This window comes from Falco rusticolus, chromosome 13 (genome assembly GCF_015220075.1).
Source record: "Falco rusticolus isolate bFalRus1 chromosome 13, bFalRus1.pri, whole genome shotgun sequence".
Lineage (NCBI taxonomy): Eukaryota > Metazoa > Chordata > Aves > Falconiformes > Falconidae > Falco > Falco rusticolus.
The window spans coordinates 21,095,956-21,110,111 of NC_051199.1; the positions used below are offsets into that span (position 1 = coordinate 21,095,956).

The 14,156-nt window shown below is 46.6% G+C and overlaps 1 long non-coding RNA gene across 4 annotated transcripts in view; it reads right to left on the bottom strand.

Annotated features, from left to right (window-relative positions):
- Window positions 1-14,156, bottom strand: part of LOC119157020 — a 91,332-nt gene that overhangs the window by 44,624 nt on the left and 32,552 nt on the right. For all 4 annotated transcript variants that reach the window (XR_005107350.1, XR_005107351.1, XR_005107349.1 and 1 more), the window contains exon 2: window positions 3,670-3,951. This is a non-coding gene — a long non-coding RNA (uncharacterized LOC119157020). The remainder of the gene's footprint in view (window positions 1-3,669; window positions 3,952-14,156) is intronic.

Below are 14,156 nucleotides of genomic sequence, written 5' to 3' on the forward strand. Positions count from 1 at the left end.
CCCTTAGGAGGGGGGAGTTTACGACCCCTTTACAGCCCCCCTCACGGCTGCTGTTTCTAAGGGGAGCACTAACAGCCCCTCTCCTAGAACCGGGTTAATCATTCACCTTTCAGCAGGAGTCACTAAATTTTTTGTAAAGTGCCTCCTGACGTTAAACCGTGTGTACCAACCGCTCTGTACTTTTTCCGTTTCCTGTGGTAATTGACATATAATATCTCTGTTTATAGCTAGCTTGACAGATCTATACAGATGTATATTTGTGCTTAATTTCAGAGTTATATATACTCAACGCATGCTAACTAAAGAAACAGTAAAGGAAATCTGGGAATTCCGTTGTGCAGGAAATCTGTGCGGGGCTCTTGCTATTATTTATAGAAAATGCTATGTCTTTATTTTGGGCGCTCTTACTACAGAATTGCCTTATTAAGAGTCTCAAGCGGAGATCAAACTGAGAGAATGGAGAAAGTATACTCAGCGCGACAAACACTAATCTTTCATAAAAATCTATTCGTATATAATTTCTAAAGTGAAAAGTTTATTGTGAGACCAACAACCATAGGATTCATTTAATAGAAAAACTGCGGAGTTATGACTTTCATCCAGGCTGTCCACAGGAGTTATAAAATAACCCCAATTTAGCAGAAATAATTTGGTTTCCATTAGTGTTTCTCTTCACACGCAAGACGCATAAACCGTGCTGGGTAGCAGCGCAACTCGCAAACACCACCATTAAATGCACTACACAGAGCTATGCAGATGCCTACAAAATAAGTAGCTAATTTATCTAAAAAGTTGGTGACAATGCAGCAGTTCACATATTTTGGCTAATCGTTTTATATCACCCAGGTTTCTTTTAAATCTGTCGTCTCCACAGTGAGGAAGAAAAAACCCACTCCAGGCATTCACTTTAGATAAAGCTTCTTCCTTTTCCAGGAATTGGGGGAGGGGGGGTGTTTATTTTGCTCCGTTTGGGTTTTTTTTGGGGGGGGGGGGGGTGGAGGGAGGTGAGACAACTTTATTGCTTCGGGTTTAAACACATGCCATTTAGAAAATTTTTCTTTAATGAAAAGGAAACGTTCAACGCTGCTCACAAGTAACACCTGTCAACGCTGACTTATTTAAGACACCTTGGGAGGAAAACACAAGCACAATCTTCTGAAAGGCTGGCGTTTACTGACAGCACTGGAACACCGAAGTTAGGAACGAGGGGAAATTCATCCTTACTTTTGTGCCTCATGCTGCCAGTAAAGAAGTTGATCTTTTGAGGATGCCCCGCTGCCTGGCGAGCAGAGCTCAAGCTGGCGGCGCGGTCCGCAGCAGCACCTCTGCTCTGCCTAGGCGTGGGAGAGCAACACAGAATGACATTTCTAGACAACGCAGGCTTTCGGAAAGCTCTGCTTAGAAACAAAGCTGTGACGTTTTAATTTAATTTTATTTTTTTTTTTTAACATTTGTTTATCCACAGAGCAAACAGCACAAGCTGAAGGCGGCTTCCCCTTCTGTGATTTCTGGGCTGGGCTATCTGCTCACCTTGCCTGTCCCTGCTTCACCGTGCTTACTTTAAAGCCCCCCCAGCGACTCCGAGCCACTTCCAGGCGCCGGCTTCCCCCTCGCCTTTAATCCCTTGCACGCGCTCGCGCTCTAATTGCGGGCGCAGCCTCTCCCGCGGGTTTCCCGCGGGCAGCAGGGAGCCCCGATGCGGCCGACAGGGGGCGCCGCCACCCGCGCTCGGCACCGCCTCCCGCCCGGCGCGGCCCCGGAAGAGGGGGAGAGCCCGGGGCTTAGCGGGGTCGAGTACAGATCTTTAGTCTTCGCGGATAAAAAGAGATTAAAGGCTAAATTCTTCTTCTTCTTCTTTTTTTTTTTTTTTTTTTTTTTTATCAATTTTAGCCAACTACGAAAATGTAGAGCTTTTATCCTTTGATGTTTCCCAGAAAGAAACTGTTACATAGGTTGTGAAATTATATCGTTTCAGAGCCAGCGAACCAGCCGTGGAGTGGTAAAATAATTTAATTAAAAATAATAATAATATGAGGACCCGAGCTTCCGCAGAGGCACTTAAAAGCTGACACATGCCCCTCCGTCTCCCTTCTCCCTAGCGCTCCCGATGTTTCCTGACTGCCGTTTGATGAGAATAATTAAAAATAAAATAAACCCACGCTAAATAGGGGCTCGCATCCCTCGTTTGCGGCGCGTTGTCCTCACTCTGCCTCTACATGACCGGCCTCTGTCGCACAGCCCTGCCCTGGAGAGGCAGAATACCGCACAAAAGCAACCCACTGAAATCATAAATCAAATGTTGGTCTTTTACCATAGTAAGCGTAAATAAAATTGTAACCGGCTACCCACTTTCCCCCTACTACAAAAACTCTTCACCTGTATTTAAATAGCACGTCTTTAATTACAGCAGTTGGGGATGTATAAGGCTGAAATGAAATTAGCAGTCATTACCAGTCCTTTAACTCTGTGGTGCTTTTGATCAGCACTAAATTAGCTTTCCAGTCCTAACAAAGGCTCTATAGCAAGCAGTGGGCTGTAAATAAGACAGCTCGACCTGCCCTCAACACCTTTTCTCTTGTCAATCACAGCTCTATCATTCAGCCCAAGATTAACCTTTATCTACCAAATTCTTACCTAAAAAAAAAAAAAAAAAAAGAGGGGGGAAAAAAAGAGGAGGAAAATCCAACCTCAACTTTGCTAACTAACTAAAAAGAGCTTCCCTTTAAATAGCATTATAACGAGCCGAAACGTCAAAATCGATCTCTTCCCACACCAAACTGCCGTGCATCTGAAGGCAGCGTTAGACCGAGGCAGTTACATGTATTGATTTGTTCTCAACTTCTCCGGGCGCGGCCCCCCCGCGCAGCCAGAGCCCTGTCCGGCGATGCGTTGCGTCTCCCCTCCGGCGCAACCCCATTTTCAGCGTTCGGGGCCCGGGGAGCCCCGCCGGGGTGACACCCCCCTCCCCTGCCTCCTCTTCCGCGGGAGAGGGCTGGGGACCGGCGGCGCGGGCGGGGAGCGCCGCCACCTCGCTGGCAGGAGGCTGCAGGCTGCGCGCCGCGCCGCCGACAGGGGGCGCCAGAGAACAGCAGCCGCGGGCGCCGCGCCAGCGCTGCGCGCCCCTGCGCGCCCAGGTAACCCCCGCCCGGGCCGCCGCACCGCACCCCGCGCACAGCCCCGGCCGCCCCTGCGGAGCGCCCCCGCCGGAGGCACCTCCCGGCGAAGGAAACAGCCAGCGCATCGCTCGGAGCGGCGAGATGGCTTAATGCCTGCCGCCGAGCGGGGTGCGCGCTGCGCATCCGGGAGCTGCCCCCCCGCTCCTCGGCTCACCCCACGAGGGAACGCCAAAATAGCAGCCCCGTCCGGAACGCCTCGGAGCGGCGGGGGAGCAGCTCGGAGCTCCCCCGGGCCGTGCGCTCCGGGGGAGTGGGGCAGGCGGGCAGAGGCAGCCTGCGGACGGGGAGCGCTTCTTGCCCAGCGGTACGGTCGCGATCAGCTACCGCGCAATTTCAGCCGAGCCCAAACCCGGACACGAGTCCCCGAGGTTAACGCTGCGGAGCTCAGAGCGGCGGGTCGTAGGTGGGAGCTACATTTCCAGATCATTTTAAAGGTCACGGGGGAGGAGGGGGGAAAAACTGTGAATGTCAAAGTTGTGCTGCGGCTACTTACATGTCGGTGCCAGCGCAGGGTGGTGGCTAGTTAGCGGTTTGATTGGCAGCTTAAAGCGAAAGTCCGCGTGGACTCCTGAGCCCGGCTCAGCCCCGGGGGTCTGAGCACTTTTCACCGGACAGAGGCAGTTGAAGGAAGCTCGCACGTCCCCTTCTCCTCTCCTCTCCTCTCCTCCTCCATCCAGGACAGAGAATGAATCCATTTCGGTTTTTCTTCCCCCGGCTCTCCTTCCGTTTGCCTACACATCCTCCAAGTCCTAGCCCTGGCTTTTAACTGCAGTCCCTGGAACAAGAGGGGAAAAAATCGTTTATGGCTTAAAAAATCCAAATGGCTGATTTTTTCTGTGTGTGTTATAAGAATGCACCCACAACAACAAAAAAGTCACTTCTCTGTCCCCCACCGTACAGCAGAAGAATAATAAAAAAGCTTTATATTTTTGCAGTGGGTATTCAAAGATAATTTGATGCCATTGTTTCTGCTACAGATGGTTCTTTTTAATACAATAACACTGCTCTTTGTGCATACTACACACAATAAAAATCGAAAGCGTTCTCCTGAATAACCATTTTGTTCTCGCTTGTATACAGGCCAACAAAAGCTGCCGTGAGGTAATGGGTTCTGTTTATTGAAGCCATAGAATAGAGGTTTGATAAAGATTTTTGTATATAGGGGGAAAAAATTAAAATAAAGACCTCGCAAGGTCGAGCTGATCTCTGCGTATTTATTACCACTGAAATATTTTATCAATATATTTCTTTGAGTTGCAGCTGCAGGGATCCGTCCTCCCCTCCCCCCGCGCCCCATCCCTAATCAGCCCAAACATCTGTTTCTTTGCATTTGGGGAGATCTGTAGTCGCAGGCAGACCTAAAAATCCAGACTTGGAGAGCGAGCGGGGCAAATCAGCTCTGAGGCGAAGGCAGCGTGCGATGGAGAGGCGAGGCTGAGCAGCCCCGGCCGTGCGGTGCAGGCGCCTATCTTTGTGTGTGGTGTTCTGCGACCCGCTGCCCACGCACACGCACACACAAAGGCGCACCCCGGTGCTACCGGCCACCGGGATTAGCCCACGGCATTTCCAAGCGGGCGGGCACGCGGCGGGGCCGTGCGCTCCCGCACCCTCCGCAGCGCGCAACTCCCGCGCAGCGCCGCTGTTGTGCGGCACCGCCTCCCGCAAAGTTGCGGAGCGCCTCGAGCCGGCCCCGCAGAGCAGGCTCCTGCTCCGGCCCCTCCGCAGCGCCGGGGCCGAGCCCGCGGAGCGCACCGGACAGCAGCGACCGGCAGCCAGCGTGCACCGAGGGTGCTGCGGGCTCCAGTGGAGTTCCCGTGCGTTGCGAACTTTTTGCTAAGTCATGAATAAATTAGCACCGCCGAAAGGGGAAACACATATTAGAAGGCAACGCCAAGCCCCACAGCTGGTTTTGTCTTGGAAATTGTTTCACAGGTCAGGAATTCTGCGCCCGAAAGTCTCCCCGGTACCCACTTTTGGATCTGGTTACGGCTGCGGCAACTCGAAGAGAGCCCCAAAGCAAAAGAAAGTGCTTAGACAATAGGGCTCTGCGGGAAAGTTGTTAGTCAGTGACTGTGTTTGTCTACCTTTCTATAGGAATTAATGCCACAGTTCTCTGTGCCTCTGTAGCCTGGACTGACAGTAATCCACCTCTGTGACTTCTGCCCTTTGTGTTTTCACAAAACTCGGCTCACTTGTAGCGCGACAACAGCACGGAATAATGACTTTAACCTTCAAACATTCTTTAATTAGCTTTTTCAGCAAACTAAAAGATGCTCAAATGAGCCCTTTGACAAAAACTGACCTGCGCCTTCAAATTCTACTTTCACTTTTGGGTCTAAGTCGTTATTGGTTCACAATTCGTCTGAAGTCATCTAATAAGGGATTATTTAGGAACTATTACCCACACGCCAATTAAAGCCTCTCCGATGAAATTCGGTAGACAAAGATAAGCATCAAAACGGAAAATTAAACTATTTGCACATGGCTTGTTTTTCAACAACCCATTTTCCATCTCAGGATAAACATCTTCCCGCCAGCTCGCTCTGCCGGAGCGGGGCGGGGAGGGTGCGGGGAGCCTCTCCCGGGCGGCTTGGGGCGGCCGCGTCCCGGTCCCCGTCCCGGTCCCTGTCCCGGTCCCTGTCGGAGCGCCCGGCCGCAGCGCTCCCGGCCGGCCCCGCACGCCTCCGCACCGGGGGGCCGTGCCTCCCGTGCCTCTAGGGGCCGGGGTGGCTTTTCTTTCCAGGCTGAACGCCGAGAGAAGGCTCGCAGGGAAAGTGATAGAGCTCACCTCCACGCACATAGTTCAAGCAACCTGCTGTCATTTTGCCTTTACATACCGGGGGGGGGGGGGGGGGGGGGGAAGTGGCATAAAAGATCCAAACGTGCCAAAGTTCCGGAAATCGTGCAAGAACTTTCCTGAACTGGGAAGACTCGGGAAGAAAGTACCGATTCTCCTGAAGAGGTATTTTATTTCTCTGAGCAGTGAAGGAAAGGTATTAGTAGAAATGCGCGTTTTGCTGCCTACGGTGGTTCTTTGGGTTATATGGGAACCAGTCTCTGAATAGTTTAATACCGACTTATCAAGGAAAGATGATCTTTTTTCTCTTTCCAGACAAAACATCCCGACGGCTCAAAAATTTTACGTGGTTCTTAACTGCTGTATAAAAATTTTGGAGTTTCCAGGCAAATTGCAGCAGCATCCTACGGCAAGCTGACAAAGAGATTCCAGGAATGCCACGCATCTAGGAGGGAACTACGAATCCCTCTCTTTAGCCTGAAGCACGAAATTGGCTTAAAGCTCATTTTGCAGATAACCAGAAACGAAATCATCAGTGCGTGGACCGGGTGGCTGCAACTTTCTAACGCTCAGCAGCAATATCTCAGACTTTCTGGAGGGGGTGGGTGGGGTGGTGGTGGAGAAAAGAAGAGTGTTGGAAGGGCTCTAAAAGAAACTCGCATCTCAACATGCATTTTTCGCCCTGGTCTGGGGAGGGCTGGGCTCCCACACGGGCATCGGTACCCTTAAGTCTCTGTGCCGAGACCGATCCCACGGGATGGGGAAATGAACGTCCTATATTTTGGCTTTCAGAATTCATTTTAGACTCGGAACAAAACCACCTGCACCCAGGTGCATAGATAAAATAACAGATCACTCCAAATCTGCGAAATATATCTGTATCTCTATGTTGCATATCCAAACAGAAACGATCAGCAAGGTGTCTGTCAGACGCGCTTTCCCGCAGAGGGGCTGAGCGCCAGGTGTCTGCCCCACAGCTGTGTCCAGGAAAAAAAGAATTTCTGGACTGTGGGGCTCCTGCCCAGGACAAACCACTGACCCTGCTTTAAAGGAGAGAGGAAGCGCCAGGCTGCTGCTGGCATTTCTCGCCCCCAGCCGATATTCCTGCCCTCGCTGCGTCCCCGCGGGCTCTAGCTGCTCCGCCACCACCTCTGCCCGGCTCTAGCCGCCCCCGGACCCGCTCCCCGCCGCCCCGAGTTAATCTTCCCGGAGGAGTTCGGGCTAACCCGCAACGGGACACGTCGCGCTCCGCACGCTGGCCTGCTGGCAGGGGTTAAGGTGTAACACCGGCGGGGCGCACCGAGCCGCCGCCTTGCCCCGGCCACGCGGGACCGGAGGCGGACGGGGACGCGCAGGGCGGCTCGGGCGGCCCCGCTGCGCCCCGGTGAGCCCCGCGGCCTGGCTCCGCCGCACCGCGCCCGGGGCTGCCGGGGGGGTCCGGCCCGGCCCGGCGGGCAGAGCGGTCCCGCAGCCCCCGCACCGCGCAGCCGGGAGAGGCTGCGGCTCCTACGTCCCTCTCCGCGGGGGCACGGGGCGGGCTCGCTCCCCGGCCGCCCCCCCGCTTTGCCTCTGGCGCTTTTTCCCGGTGGAAAGCGCCTCCCAAATGACCCTTTCCAGCAGTTCTCCCCTCGCGTTTCATTTTAACAGCGTTCGGGCTTTTCTAACCAAAAAGCTGCGCGTGAGAATCCCTGTGTGCCGCCGGCGTGCGGGCAGGGACAGAGCCCTCGGAAAGGGGGGACAGGCTCCCCACCACCCTGTGGCCTTGAAAAACGCTTGTGACACACCGAGAGCAGGGTTTTCTCGTTGCTCCCCCCACCCCTCCATGACACGATAGTAAAAAAACACAGTTTAACGTGAAGAATCTGTAGTTTACAAAAGCGGCCCTTGAGGAGCTGCAGGGCTGCACAGCGGGCAGGCCTTTCGCTGTATAGCAACGTACAGGAGAACTTTAGATGTGCTTCCTAAAACTGGAGATTTTTCAGCCGTCCAGTTTTGCTCATGGTTGCTATGGGAGAGCCGAGACCTGCTCATTTAGTACCTCAACATGTACTGCAATGTTTTTGCTATGGGTAGCTGCGGTGCTGAATATGCCGTTACTGAAAGGTGACCACATGGTATAGGATACATTTCTCCTGGGAAAAAGAGCAGAAAGGATAGCACCAGTAATATTCTGTAAGTATTTTCTCTAGCACTTGACGCCTTCATATATTCAGTTCTTTAGATGGCAACTTTATTTGGAATGGGACTTTTTTTACACACTAAAGATGGATCTATCGAATAAACAAAACTTGTTTGCAATAACTATTCCATTCCTGTGTATGTTACATCTGCATCACAAATACGTACTGATTCTGAAAATGTTTTGGCAAATAACAACAGTGATGAAAATAAATAAATAGATGATGTGCACACAGTGTATATATACTTTACACTGTACCTCTCTTACCCATGCACATGCTATACATTGCACATATGATCATATACAATCTAGTGCCTGGTACATACATGGCATATAATACTGCACATTTATAGGAGTCGGAGACTCCCTTCACACATATTTCTGCACATGCACATGGAGTTTGCATGTGTTCTTACATCTTAAATGATGTGAGAAGCATAATTTTGAATGCTAAATTCTGAATATACTACCATGGAGTAAGATGACAATCCACAGCCTACATGCAGGTCATTTCTCAAAACTTAGGTTTTCATTACACGCTTATAGTTGCTGTTAACAGACTGGAACTGGCAGAGTGGCAGTTTCTTCATCATCTATCACTTAAGATATATGGTGAATTTGGGGAAGTTATTTTTTTTCTCTGTGGTTTCTGTACGGTTTCAAGTCTACCATCACCACCTCATTACTATAACACGTCTGATCCCCATAGCCTGCAGTGACTTAGTGACTTTGTGAGGTAAGTTAAATTTTTTTGGAAACAGCCAGATTTAGATAGACCCTGGCAATGTTCGCCTCCTGTTATTCTCATTTTTTCCCCAATATTTATTTTTACTCTAGCCATTACAAAACTCAAGATAACTATCAGTGTCCATATTGGGCCACAAAACATTCTCCTCAACACTTCTTCCTCTGAACAACATAGGCCCTGGGCAGGAATTCCTCTGCATTATCTGAAACCCTCCACCAATATCACAGAGTAGCAATTCCAAGGTTCCTGACAGGTCAAGAAATCCAGGTTATTTAAAAGAACATTAATAAATGAGAATATGCAGAAAAGAGGGATAGCTATTTGCAGCAGGAAAAGGGCAAACCCCTCAAACTGTAGCTGTCACTGAATTAAAAAGTATACAATGGATTAGATATCAACCACGTCTATCAAATCCAAGGCCCAGGAACCTAGGGGGAGGGAAGTGTGTAAGAGCAGATGCTTAGAAGGTAAACCACCCCAATTAACCTCATTATCTGTTACAAATTTGTACTATTAATATTCTGGGTTTTTCAAATCACTATTGTTGTTGTTGTTGTTGTTGAAGAGAAACTGTTGACTATAGCATATGCTTTGCTCTAGTCTCCCAAATCAGCATTAGCCTTCTTAAGGTCAGGGGAATGTATCTTAAAACTTTCATATATTTAAAAAATATGTATTGTTATTTTAATTGGCACTGTGGATAGTTTAATTTGTATCTGTATTAAATTAAACATATGGTGAACAGGGTATAATAGATTTTCTATAATTTAGCTGCCAATGTGGCAACAGAAGCCAGTTACTCTCACCAGCAGACTTGTCAGTGGTTTGTTTACTAGCTTATTTGAATTAAAATAAAGCTTCGCTTCTGCTGACTGCACATCATTATCTATGAGACCATAATCCTGCTAGCAAATCCTATATCTTCCAGAACTGGCTCTTTTGTTTGGGATTACTGAGAGCTTAGCCTATAACAAAGAGGAATAAGGCATCCCTCTCATCCTCGTAATTAAGTGTGGGGAGTAATTTAGAAACAAACCCAGAAAGATGTACAATTTGGAGTTCTGCTTCTATACAGGATTGGGGAACAGAAGAGGCCAAACACTGATTATGTTAGCACAATGTTTAAACTATTAAACTACTGTATAACAGGAATCCAGCTTTTAAAAAGAAATGGCAATGTTCAACAAAGTATTAAGTTGCTTTACACTAGACAGTTTTTGCTTATCTAAAGGTATGCTGGAAAATTTGGGTGGAGCTTGAAGACCCAAGACTATTTTCAGTCTCAGTTTTTCTACATGCACATGCTACATACATGCCACTTTTATAACATCTCAATTTTTAAATTAAAGAGCATAATTTAATAGATGAAACTTGATCTGTGTTATAAAGTATCTCTTAAATGATTTAACTATTTTTGAATGAGAATATTCTCTAGGAATAGGAATGTCTCTGGCAGTTGAACATGTTTGTTTAAGTGCTCTATTTTAATACCACCACCATTTACATTTTCCTTTGGGAAAGCAAGTAGTTTGAAGCTGTTAGCATTTCACAGCCACCTTAGAAATGACCATAGCATTCAGGAAGAGAATAAAGAATATTTTAATATAGGTATTCTGAGGTCAGTAAAATGTACATCAGCAATCTTTTGACTTTGTTGCTCTAGCTGTATTCATGTAATCCAATTCTCGCCACTCAAAATGAGGGTTATGTTATACACAAGTTGTAGAAATTAATAACTGGGTCACAAAAATAGAAGTCTCAGGAGTATACAGATACACAGTATCTATTTGCAGAGGGCTAATAAGGACAGGGGTTGATTTATAAAAGTCTTCGACATTAATTGTCACAGATGGGAATTCTGAGGACCTCTGTGAAACCAAACGAGGCCCTAGTGAATTATAAAGCAGGTCCTTAGACTTTAAAAACATTTAGGCAAAGTGACAGTTCAGAACATCTGTTAGCCTTCTGTCTGAGTATAAACTGGATGTCATGGAGTGCACAGCTGTAGGCATTTTCTGCCTCTTTTTTGCCAACATCTGTCACAGCATTACAGTAATATAGGTAATTATCAACACCTCATATAAACTGTTTGCTATTTTAATTTCTGAATAAGTAAAATTAGCATTATACTCTTCTGCAAAAAAAAAAAAAATCCAGAAGGGGAAGAATATATGTTCCCTTTTAAAGCTGAATGACAGAGCTGATCATTTCAGGAGAGCTGAAATTCAGAAAAAATCTCTACCACAAATAAGGTCCTTAGGATAACATAAAAGACTTAGGTGAGAACAAGTTTAAATATTCTCCCTTTCTCTCTCTGTCTCTTAAAAAAAGACATCTGAGTCTCATCTGTCATAAGCAAAGAAGATCAGTAGCAAGAAAAGATAGGAAACCGCTAATCATTTATGGTTTTTTCCATTCACAAGCAGCTGTCAAATGATGTATGTTTTACCACAGTAACAAAGCCAAGGGCTCATCAATACCAAGCAATTTTACTGTCAGTTGGTCATCCTTCTTCTCAACATCTGCAGTAAGAAAAAGAGATCACCTTGCAGTGATGCACAGCAGCTCGACCTCACTGGCTGATGATAAAGCGAGTGGGGTAATAACCTGCAGGACTTTCAGAAATAAAAGTATATTCTCAGGGTCCCCCAACAACTGAACAAAGAAGGGTACACAGGAAGAGCCACTCCAACAAAAGTTGGCCTTCAAGCCAACTTTTCAGGACCACATTGGGTCCTTTTACACACCAAGGGACAGAAACCACTGTGCAGTCCTGAAGATCATCTATCCAGTTGTGGACAGCACCGAGGTGATTTCACAAAGTGACCAGGTATTTTGGGTTCCTCAATTTTGGAGGCCTAGGTGATACACTTTATAAAAGCATGGTTTGCACAGGGCAGTGGCTTATCATTTTTGATAATAAGGCTCCTGTGAGGTGTTGCTAGCTGAAAACCAAAAATCATCAGCCACCTTTGGTAACAGTGGCCCACTTGGTGGTTGCCTTAATGAGAGTGATTTTGTTACTGCCCTACACAGTCTGTTAGAGCACGGGGTAAAGAATGGTAGAACAACAAAGCAATATGCTGTCAAACAGCAGCAGTGGAGACCATATCGGTCTGAACTTGCAAGTATGAGCCTGGTGACAGAAAATAATCATGTGGCAATGAGTTTTACGGTATTACATAGAAGCGACAATCACCCCCAGCTCATAGTTATTTTGCTTTGACCACAAAAAGAATAGCACCTCTGCTAGAAGTTAATGTTCCAACATGGAAAACCTGAAAAAGTGCCATTAGGTCTTTTTATAAAGGAGGCATATAGAACAAAGTGGTCACTAATATGCTATTTTTAGTGCCTGAACTACAGTCCAGAAGATAATACCCAATTACTTGATATAGTGCTGTATATACTGTCTGAACAACAATAGTGGACTGAGAAGCAAGAGAAAGCACCAGAATATGGTTTTGAAGTCATTCAGATTTCATGTATTTTATTTTCTTCTAAAAATAAAGGCTTTGAAAAGAGGTGCAGTGTTGCCCAGGTTGAAGGAGGGGGGCCAGAGAAGAGCTGAAAGGGAGATGAGAGCAGATGGAGGTTGAGAAAGAAGAGAGAGAGATGCTGACTACAGGAAAAGATAGCTAGGGCACAGATAGCCAGAAATCTAGAGAAAAGAAAGAGAAAATGCATCTGAGGTGCACAGTCAAAGAAAGGCATCCACGTAGCTGTAAGCCTGTCATATATGTATGTACCTGTAAGAAAGACCATGTTCAGGCCAATTTATACAGTTGGGGACAACACAGGATTTTACTTATCCCACTGTCTCCCCTAGTTTCCACTCTGCTGGACTGTGAACTGTGGTGGCTGAGTTGCAGATGTGTATTTTTTTCATAGCCCCAGCTAGCAATGCAGTAATTTTACTGATGCCATAGAGGGTAACTGCGCCAGTACAGTTTGAGACTGATCCAGCAGTTTCAGAAGGAGAGGCACAGAAACCTTACTGTCTTGCTTTCTTATTTTCCCCTTCTCTGTTTCTTACTGCCTCTTCAGCCTTTATTACATGCCCCCTCCTATTTTTCTCCTCATGAACAGTCAAGATTAGCTGAAATTGTGGACCTACTCCATGCAGTCTGAGGTCCACCACTCTAACAAAGACGATTTGGTGAGAAGGACCGTTCCTACTGTGGTCCTAAGCCACTTGTGAGATGTTTGTAGGTTGTGACTATTTCTTTCAAGAGCTCCATCCCTCCACCAATTACCACTCTGGCTTTTCTTGCCTACTGCAACTCTGTATCCAGGTGGATGCTAAGCAGATTTTAGCAAATTACAAGCTGCAGGATAAATATTTTCCTCCTACTTTTGGTTTCAATGCTAAGGTTCTTAAACATTTATTTTAACTCTTGCAAATAAAACTGTCTTACATATTCCCATCACCCTACTACCTAAATGCATTGTTCAAATGCCAAAGAGTATGTGAGCTATTGCAGATCACATAATAGATGCCTACACAATCACTATACTAGTAATATTTATTGTTGAAACAGACTGTTTTGTAAAGAGCTCTGAGATACCTAGGCCATAAAAAGTGTGATATAAAACAAAATGCTATTCAGTTCAATAGATGTCTGATAAGAAAAGAACCCTAAAATTTGAATAGTTTCTCCTCCCCTTAATCAGCCCTAACAATGGTACCCCAGTCTCAGTGCTCCTGCACGCAGCAATATCTGTCTTTTAAAGAGAGGAATGGGAACGTGCCGCTAACAGAGAACGCTCATTGGTAGAACATTGTTAGGTGTTTTATAATTGATAGTTTTCAGCATCGGCACAAAGGTAAGGACTTTAGCCTTGAATACTACCCACTAACAATATACCCACATACAGAAAACTAGTGCTAAATGTATTTATTAAAATAAATGCTTTAAAATAGTCTGCTTTTCATACAAAGTAATTATCTTACACTATGTGTAAAAGGTACTTTTGTAATCAATGGTATACAACCAGCTTCAGATAGAACCACACGCACCCCCTATTACACACGGTGATGCTCATCAGACTGCATGGCACTGAATCATTTCATTATGTTCTGTAGCTTAATTCTTCAATTCCTGTAGCTTCAGTTGGAATTCATCCAGATCAGCCCTGTTTTCTAAGATGAAATCAAAATACTTCAAGGCCACAACCACCAAATAATACTATCACCTCTAAACAGAGAATAAGGTATTTCATACTTTTTAGAGGCTCATAGTTCCTGTTCTAATT